The 8,947-nt window shown below is 43.9% G+C and overlaps 1 protein-coding gene across 1 annotated transcript in view; it reads left to right on the top strand.

Moving 5' to 3' along the window:
• The first annotated feature begins 7,258 nt into the window (after nucleotides 1-7,258).
• The window catches only part of LOC126335928 (uncharacterized), a 129,444-nt gene continuing 127,755 nt past the window's right edge, over nucleotides 7,259-8,947 (top strand). The window contains exon 1 of the mRNA XM_049999403.1: nucleotides 7,259-7,437. The gene's annotated coding sequence lies outside the window, so the exon portion shown is untranslated. The remainder of the gene's footprint in view (nucleotides 7,438-8,947) is intronic.

Below are 8,947 nucleotides of genomic sequence, written 5' to 3'. Positions count from 1 at the left end.
GGCCGTAAAAAGATTCTTAAATTATGGGACCAACGACAACTGAAGATAATTGTTCAACGTGACAGAAGTGCAACCCTTCCGCAAATTTCTGCAGATTTCAGTGCTGGGCCCTCAGCAAGTGTCAGCGTGGGAACCATTCAACGAAACATCATCGATGGGGCTTTCAGAGCCAAGGGCCCACTCGTGTACCTTTGTCGACTGGACGACACAAAGCTTTACGCCTTGCCTTGTCCGTCAACACCGACATTGGACTGTTGATGACTGGTCGGTCGAGTCTCGCTTCACATTGTATTGAGCGGATGGACGTGTATGGATATGGAGACAACCTAATGAATCCATGGACTCAGCATGTCGGCAGGGGACTGCCCCAGCTGGTGCAGGCTCTGTAATGGTGTGGGGCGTGTACAGTAGGAGTGATACGTGTAGATACGACTCCGACAGGTGACACGTACGTAAGCACCCTTCCTGATCACCTGCATCGATTCATGTCCATCGTGCATTCCGACGGGTTTGGGCAATTGCAGCAGGACAATGCGACACCCACACGTCCAGAACCTCTGCAGGAACTATTTTCTGAGTTTTAACACTTCAGCTTTCCTCCACACATGAATATTATCGAGCATATCTGGCATGCCTTGCAACGTTACGGGTTTGTGGACAGACCTGCACGATTAATGTTGGCGATTCCCTCCAGCACTACTTAAGACATTAGTCGAGTCCATGCCACGTTGTGTTGCGGCACTTCTACGTGTTCGAGGGGGATTACACGATATTAGGCAGGTGTACCAGTTTCTTTGGCTCCTCAGTGTACATGAATAATTAGATTTAAAGCAACGGAAAGGAAACGGGATGGGAAAGACGTACAAGGAAAAAATGAGTTCCATCCGCACAGAACGTGTAAAGAAGTGAGTTGAAAATTTGTGTCGGACCAGGACTCGAAGCCGGATGCTCCGCTCTCCAGAAAGGTTACGTTAACCGCTTCGGCCATCCGTACACACTTTCCGTCAGACTCAGATTCCCGACATCCCACTCGGCTCACCGGAACGACTCCTGCCCGTTTATCTCCAAGGCTAAATTTACACTGCCCGCGATGCGATGCGATGCGATGCCGAGTCGAGCGGAGCGATGAAGCGCTGAAACCGCGTGACTATGGGCAGGCTTGGTTTAACAGTGGCAACAGAGCGGAGCCCGTTTAGCCTGCAGGCTGGGCCGAGCAATGTGATGCGGTGCGATGCGATGACTCCGCTGTAGTCGCAACCGAGTTTGCGTTTCGCGCGAGTGTTCGGAGCGATTGCTTGTTTGCGCTTGCGTCTGGAGTAATTGCTTGATGGACGTCGAAAGACTAATTAACAATGTGTGTGTGTGTGCCCCGTGTTGTGGGACCAGAACGGTAAATTTACCACAATAGGGATTTTGTTCGTCAAGCATGGAATGAAATAGCTGAAGATTGTGGAATATAATAAATTACAAGCAGCATTGCGTAGCTACTTCCTCCTGTAGCTTCGCCTTCGACGACTCCGTCAGCACTTCTCGCTGTTCACACTGAAACACCATACAACAAACTCCAAACTGGTACGAAGTGTACTACATACTTCTGGTAAGTAAATGATTAGCATTTCAGTCAAATGAATTTCTACAGTCTGTACATAAGCAAAGATGACGTACCATATTTCTCATTCAGAAATAGCATTGGAATGCTGTGAGACGGTGCTCTGATGCCTCATATAGTAAGGACAAACATCTGCCAGTGTGATGTGACCGAAAATAGGGTAATCGCAACTCCACTGCAAGCTAGCCTTCCCTGTAGCGGCACCGGTGGCATCGGGCAGCCTACACGTCAGGCGGAGTGAAACCGCCAGCAATTCAAGCGACCTACAACAAAGGTGGCCATCATAACAGGAATAAAGCATAACAGGAACAATGTTGCTCGTCAGCAGCCATTTGGAACAAATAATGCGCAGTTTCATATCGCTGCCCAAACCAGGATGAAAGCTCTGTTCTGCAGGTTGTCAGTTTCACTTTCTTTGTGCGCAGTAGTTCCATCACAGCTCACCTAGTGAAGAGCATCGACCTGTTCACCAAAGGAATCAGCACACTCCCCGACGACGAGTCTGACATTAAATCTGCAACCCAGTGATAAGATGTCGCCATGAACCAGTGTGTATACCATTAAGAGGATAGTAGTATATACCGATTTCATGAACGGAACATTGGCACAGGCTGTGGCTTTCTGTATAACGATGACCTGAACGTTTACGGTTTGTGTTACTGAATAAATCAGTGTTTTGGGCATAGACATTAATAACTACTTTGTTGGAAGCAACACCTATGTGTGTGGACAGATGTATCAGTGGTACTTCGTAGTCTGTCGCCAAGGTAAAGAAGTCACAAGTCACAGCGAATGAAGTGAAGTTGCAGCACATCGTGTATTTGAATTCAGCAGCTACAGTATTGCGGCCTGTCGAGACCGTTATTTATCGTTGTACGATATTGCTGCTCACATGGAATCCATGGGTTCAAGATGTCCATATACAACACCGTACAGAACCTCAGTAGCTCACGCTGATAGTGCCCAAGAGGAGAGATATTTCAGTCACATCACTTATCTCGAGTCGTGCAGTGGTCTTTTTTGCAGGAAGGCAAGTTACACAGGGACAGCGTGAAGACGTCTGGCACAATCACTGAGGCGACAAAAGTCGTGAGAGTCTTCCTAAAACCACATTGGACCTTCTTTCTCCCAGCGTAGATCAGCAAATCGACGTAACATGGACCCAATAAATCGTTGGAAGTCCACTGCAGACATACTGGGCCGCGCTGCCCCTATAGCCGTTCATACTTTCGAAAGTGTTGCCCGTGCAGGATTTTGTGCCTGAACTGACCTATCAATTATGTCCCATAAATGTTCGATGTGAGTCATGTCAGGCGATCGGGGAGACCAACTCATTTGCTCGCCTGGTCCAGAACTTTCTTCATACGAATCACTAGCAGTTGTGGCCCAGTGACAATTCCATCGCTGCCTGGGAACATGAAGTCCGTGAACGGTTCCAAATGCTTTCCAAGGAGACGAACAAAACAATATTCAGTCATTGATCCGTGCAGTTGGAACAAAGGACTCAGTAAATTCAATGCAAATACAGCCCTTACTATTGTGGAGCCATCACCAGCTTGCAAAATGCCTTGTTGACAACTTGGAACAATGGCTTCGTGTGGTCGGCGCCACAACTCGAACGCTACCATCAGCTCTTATCAACTGAAATCAGGACACGTCTGACCAGGGTATGATTCTCCAGTCGTCTATGGTCCAACAGATATAGTGACGAGGAGAGGCGCTGCAGACGATTTCATGCTGTTGGCAAACGCACTCGCTTCGATCGTCTGCTGCCATAATCTATTAATGACAAATTTCTCCGCACTGTCCTAATGGATACGCTCGTCGTAAGTCCCAACCGATTTCCACGGTTTCTTCGTGTCGTGTTACTTTTATCTTAGCACTGACAACTTAACGAAAGTGCCTAGGATCTCCGACGTTAAGACAAGGCCGTAGGTCACTACGTTGTCCTTGGTGAGAGATAATCTCTGAAATTCGGTATTTGCGGCACACTCTTAACGCTGTGAATTCTCTAAGGATTTTAGAAATAGAATGACCCATGCGTCTAGCTCCAACTACCACCTCGCGTCCAATTCTTTTAATTTCCGTCGTAAGTCCATAATCATGTCGGAAATCTTTTCACATGGATAACGTGTGTACAAATGACAGTTCCGCCAATGCACTGCCGTTTTATACCCTGTGTACCCGATACTGCAGCCATCTGTATATGTGCAAATCAGCATCCCAATCACATTTGTCATCTCAGCGTAGAACTTCACCTGGCGATCACTGTTGCGCAATTCGTTGATGTGGTAACGCAGAAAGGCGGCGGTAGTGAGCTTAGACAGAACACTGCTCACCGAAACCCCGGCACACTGAAACCTCGGCTCTCTGAAAGCCCCAGAATTACGTTTACTGAGCCCCATTTGCTGGGGGGAGGCATCAAAACAAACAAAAAAAATCAAAATACAAGAAACGTACAATGGAGAAATACCGTGATGGAATGGGCTAATTTAAGTAAAGGCTGCATTTTAATTACACATTTATGTTCAAATACACAAATGACAGAAACCTGAAGGCAGTCTTGCCCAATAAAGGTTTGCTCTGTTGCCATCACATTGCGATTACTTAACTCGTAAACAACTGTAACATTTAAGTTCTGCACGATCAAAGTCAACTGCCAATCAACAAACAATAACCAAAACACAAGCTATTTTAAACGAAATATCAATTAACAAGTAGTTCACTTGGCACACTAATCAATAACTCTGGACAACATCTTATTACACATAATAACAATATCTCATTACAATTAATAAAATCCTTACAAATTGCAAAAGTAGCAGACATCACCATCGTCTCCACTGTAGCCTCCTCGTAAACAAATATGAACGAATTCCCACCACTGCTGTATGCGGTGTACTGTTGATCAAACCTTCAATATCATTCAGTTTCCTTATTTCAATTTGCTCAGTAATCCATATGTGGCAAAGGCAAGGTAGATTAACTTTTAGATGACAATCTGAAAATGAAATATTAACATCATGCTTTGGTAATACAGATCTGTTGTTCCTTTTACGTCGCACTAGAGGCAGCTTGTAGTCTACGCAGCTGAAGTCATGCATTAGCATTTGAACCACAAAAGAAGGCACGTAACATGATAGCTTACAGACTATAATACAATAATACAATACTTAGTTAAAACTACTGGGAGAGGTTTACTTTTCATTGCTAAACAATTCATTGAATAAGTAGTGTTCCCATTCGCCGTTAATGCCACAAAATTGCACATACAGTTCATTTCCAAATCAAGAGAAAATGCCTTCGGTAAACCGCAGAAGACGTAATAACTGTCCATTCCGAATACGCTGTGCAAAATATCAGCTATGCACAAATTAATGCTGTAATTTAACATATATTCCACAGGGGAAACCGAAACACTCCGAGTAATATATTGCAGTACGTATCAAGTCTCAAATAAATGTCACTAACGGTAACAGGAATACATAAAACTGCGAACGGCTGTAGTAAACATCCATTATTCTGAACAGAGAACAGCTTAAAGAAAGCAGAGTACCGTAACAGTTGAGTGACTTGTAATTTGTAACTGCAGAATACACTACATGCACCACCTACATTAATACAACAACAACAAAGTCTTCAAAATGTCTTGCTCCATTTCTCAACAGTGGCCGCTCTCATCATCCTCATTACGAAAATTGGTTACACGAAGTTTAAAGTGGCGCCTTCGAAACTAAATTGTACAATGGCCTGCTGTAAAGCTGCTTCTTTTCACAAACTCATGAGCACTGCCTCCAGTCCATAGCACACTGGCCGAAACCAACTTGACACACATACCCCACGGCGGATGTGTGAGCTCCTCTCATGTATGCAGCCTACACGTAGATGGCCCTGGACGCTCTTCTCCCCAAATAAAGTACCAACGAAAGATTCAGAATTGGTGGAAAACTGGCACGCAGTTTGTAGAAGTTCTAAGAGGAATGAATTTTTCCATTGTACATTCGTCTCCGTCATACTGGCACAGGTTGTGACACAATGGTGTTGGTCGCCTTTCGGTGCGCAACACGATCATCTCCCGTTCTTACAGGCGGTAACTTGTAAAGCAACCGTTACATACCTGACATCATCGGAAAAGTGACTGTGTTCTATTCTCGTGGTTTCCGTGGCATTATCTTCCAACAAGATTCCGGAATGGCATGTTGTCAGTACTGTTCTTACAACTCTCGACCCTCGACACGGAGAATGTTCGACTTTTGCTATGTCCAACTCGTTCTTCAGATCCCTCTCCCACCGAAATTATGTGTCACTGGTTACCGTCAGACTGGCACGTCAATGCTCACCAGTCACAATTATAAATTCTGGCATTTAGTTGCAGCAGTCTCGGAATGACGTACCCGTGTCTCCCATGAAAGCTCATTTGGAGTAGGATTGTCGATATCTTTAAAAATACGGGGAATCCGATACATCTAAAAAATATCATTATCGAGAAAGGTACTGATATATCAATATAGCGGCTGCACATTGTAGAGATACTGCCGATTTTAAGTTGTATTTTGAACTATTGATTTATTATTAGATATTCTGTAGATCGAGGAGCTAGCAGCCTGCCTGTCCCCTTAGAGCAAGAACTGAAAGGAAAACGATGCACGTTCTCGCTTATCGATAACCACTTTGCTGACAATGGCTACTGCATGTAAGTGGATCAATAAAAGGTGTCGGATAGGTCCATCGTTCGGTTTCGTCACATATCGGATTTGTTCGGAAAACCTCATATCGACATCCCTGTTGTTTCATTTCTGCAAATCGCCAGTGACCTAGCAGTTGTGGTGTCAAAATAGCATGGTGAAACTAAACGTTGCACTTTCTGTTGGTATCGCCGAGTGCCGATTACGGCAGGATTTCCCCGCACACGTCTCCGTCCACCGCAATGACAGATCTTATCATTTAGAGTTCTGTTCATCATTTTCGGCAACTCTTCTTGAAGAACGTCGATGGGAAGAAATAGTACACTGGTTGCATTAGAAATTGCTTTTAGCGCAAGTGGTGTGCTGTTTCTTCACATCGGAAATCTTGTTATTCCATTCACAGTGCAATCGTAGTTCTTTTGTGTCACATATATACCTGCTTCACACAAAGGGAAAGATTGGACATGATCAAAACTGAAAAAGTAGTGAGACTTCTCACAGTGATAGTAAAATAATGTCCTGATAAAATTTCAAAAGAAAAATTTCAAGTGTTTTCCAAAAATAGTGAAAAAAATATAAGACAAAAATATCAGCACTCTACGTTACCGTTTTGTTAACGATATATTGGATGAAAAATTGTAGCAGGGACAGATCGATATCTTCTGGAAAAATGTCGATGTATCAATATTTTATCAACAGCCCAAATTTCTAATTGATGCCCAGACGGGAGCATTTTTGGCACAATTGGTTGCAACTCTTTGTACCAATTTTCACAGCTTGTGTGCTCTAAAATTACCTACAAATTTAATAAAGTATTCCTATACTGCATACTATCACAAATAAAATTCAGTTACCTTTCGTGGTGCTGTAGTTTTAACGGTTAGCAGCGTAGATTTTACAAATTTCGTCCGATCTCCAGTGTTTCTCTAGAGGTAACGAGCCTTGCTTTCTGTTTCAGCGTGCAACCAGACGGTGTCGCCGTACGAGGAGGTGACGAGCCCGGAGGCGGAGCCGGGCCGCGCCGTCACCTGCTTCTACCGGCTGCGCACGGCGCGCAAGGACCTCGTGCTGCGGCTGCGCTTCCGCCGCTTCAAGGTCGGCGTCCTCGTCAACGGCACGCACTGCCTGCGCGGCTACTTACAGGTAAGAGACCACTCTGCTCTCGCTTAAATTACGTGGCACCGGATCTTTAACGTACGAAGTTGCAACGGTGCCCTGACAGCTATTGTCTGCAAGCGGCCACCGACCAGACTGCTTCGATATTCAGAGACAAAAATTCGCTTTAAAGCCTATATATCCCAGTAGTGTGTGGTAATGAAACACGGACTATAGGAAAACCGGAACAGAAGAGAATCAAAGCATTTCACATTCGGTGCTACAGAAGAATGTTGAAAACTGAGTGAAAAGTTACGGAGTGTGCAGATTCTCCTTAGAATCGATGAGAAAAGGAATACAAGGAAGATAGTGGGAAGGGATAGCATGGTAGGACATCTGTTAAAACACCAGGGAATAACTTCCCTGGTACCAGAGGGAGCTGTAAACGGTAAAACAGAGATTGGAATAAATGCTTTAATAATTGAGGATATAGATTAGAAATGGTACTCTGAGATGAAAAGTTCGGCACAGGAGAGGAATTCGTGGCGGGCCAGTCAGAAGACTGATGACTAAAATAGAAAAATGTAAAAACCTGACATACAAAATTCTAAATTCAGTGTGGTACGGATCTCCATACTACTCAATGTTAAAAAATATATCGGCCCAACCACTTGTTCATAGTGTAAAACACTAAGATTGACGCGTTTCGGAAGTCAAGATTCCATCATCAGAAGAATAAAAATTAAAAGAACCTGTTAAAGCTCGCTAAAATGGAACATGCACCAGGCACAATAAAATTGATAATAAAATTAAAACATCGTGGCTTCTTCCCTTGTTGCAGCCGTGTCTGATGCATGTTCCATTTTAGCAAGTTTTAACAGGTTATTTTATTTTTATTATTCTGATGATGGAAGCTTTACTTCCGAAAGGCGTCAATCTTAGTGTTTTACGCTATAAACAAGTGGTTGAGCCGATATATTTTTTAACATTGACATTCACAACCACGACCTCTCATCCAGTATGGATAAAATCAAGCTCCATACTACTTCTTAGCTAACTGAAAATCTGTTTTAATTTTCCTTGGGATCGGAGATAAGATTTCTCTTCCGAAACGGGTTATACCTTTTTGTCCGGGAAACAGCTTGGCCGGCCGGAGTGGCCGTGCGATTCTAGGCGCTACAGCCTGGAACTGAGCGACCGCTACGGTCGCATTTACGAATCCTGCCTCGGCCACGGATGTGTATAATGTCCTTAGGCTAATTAGGTTTAATTAGTTCTAAGTTCTTGGGGACTGATGACCTCAGAAGTTACGTCGCATAGTGCTCAGTGCCATTTTTTGAAACTGCTTGAGACGTATCTCGTTATATCTCGAAAACTCTTAACACACTGAAATAACGTTTGTCTTTGATTACCAAAACACTTCTCACTGCAGTTGATCTTCCAGAGTTGCGTATCGCATTGCGTTTGGTGAAAATAAGTTTTGTAAAACGTGATTTTCTTTTAAAATCTGTAATCCACATTTTACAAATCTCGCTGAGTCACTGACAGCGTAGAGAAC

The sequence above is a fragment of the Schistocerca gregaria genome, chromosome 2, assembly GCF_023897955.1.
Source record: "Schistocerca gregaria isolate iqSchGreg1 chromosome 2, iqSchGreg1.2, whole genome shotgun sequence".
Taxonomy (NCBI): domain Eukaryota; kingdom Metazoa; phylum Arthropoda; class Insecta; order Orthoptera; family Acrididae; genus Schistocerca; species Schistocerca gregaria.
This window is presented reverse-complemented; position numbering and strand designations above follow the sequence as displayed.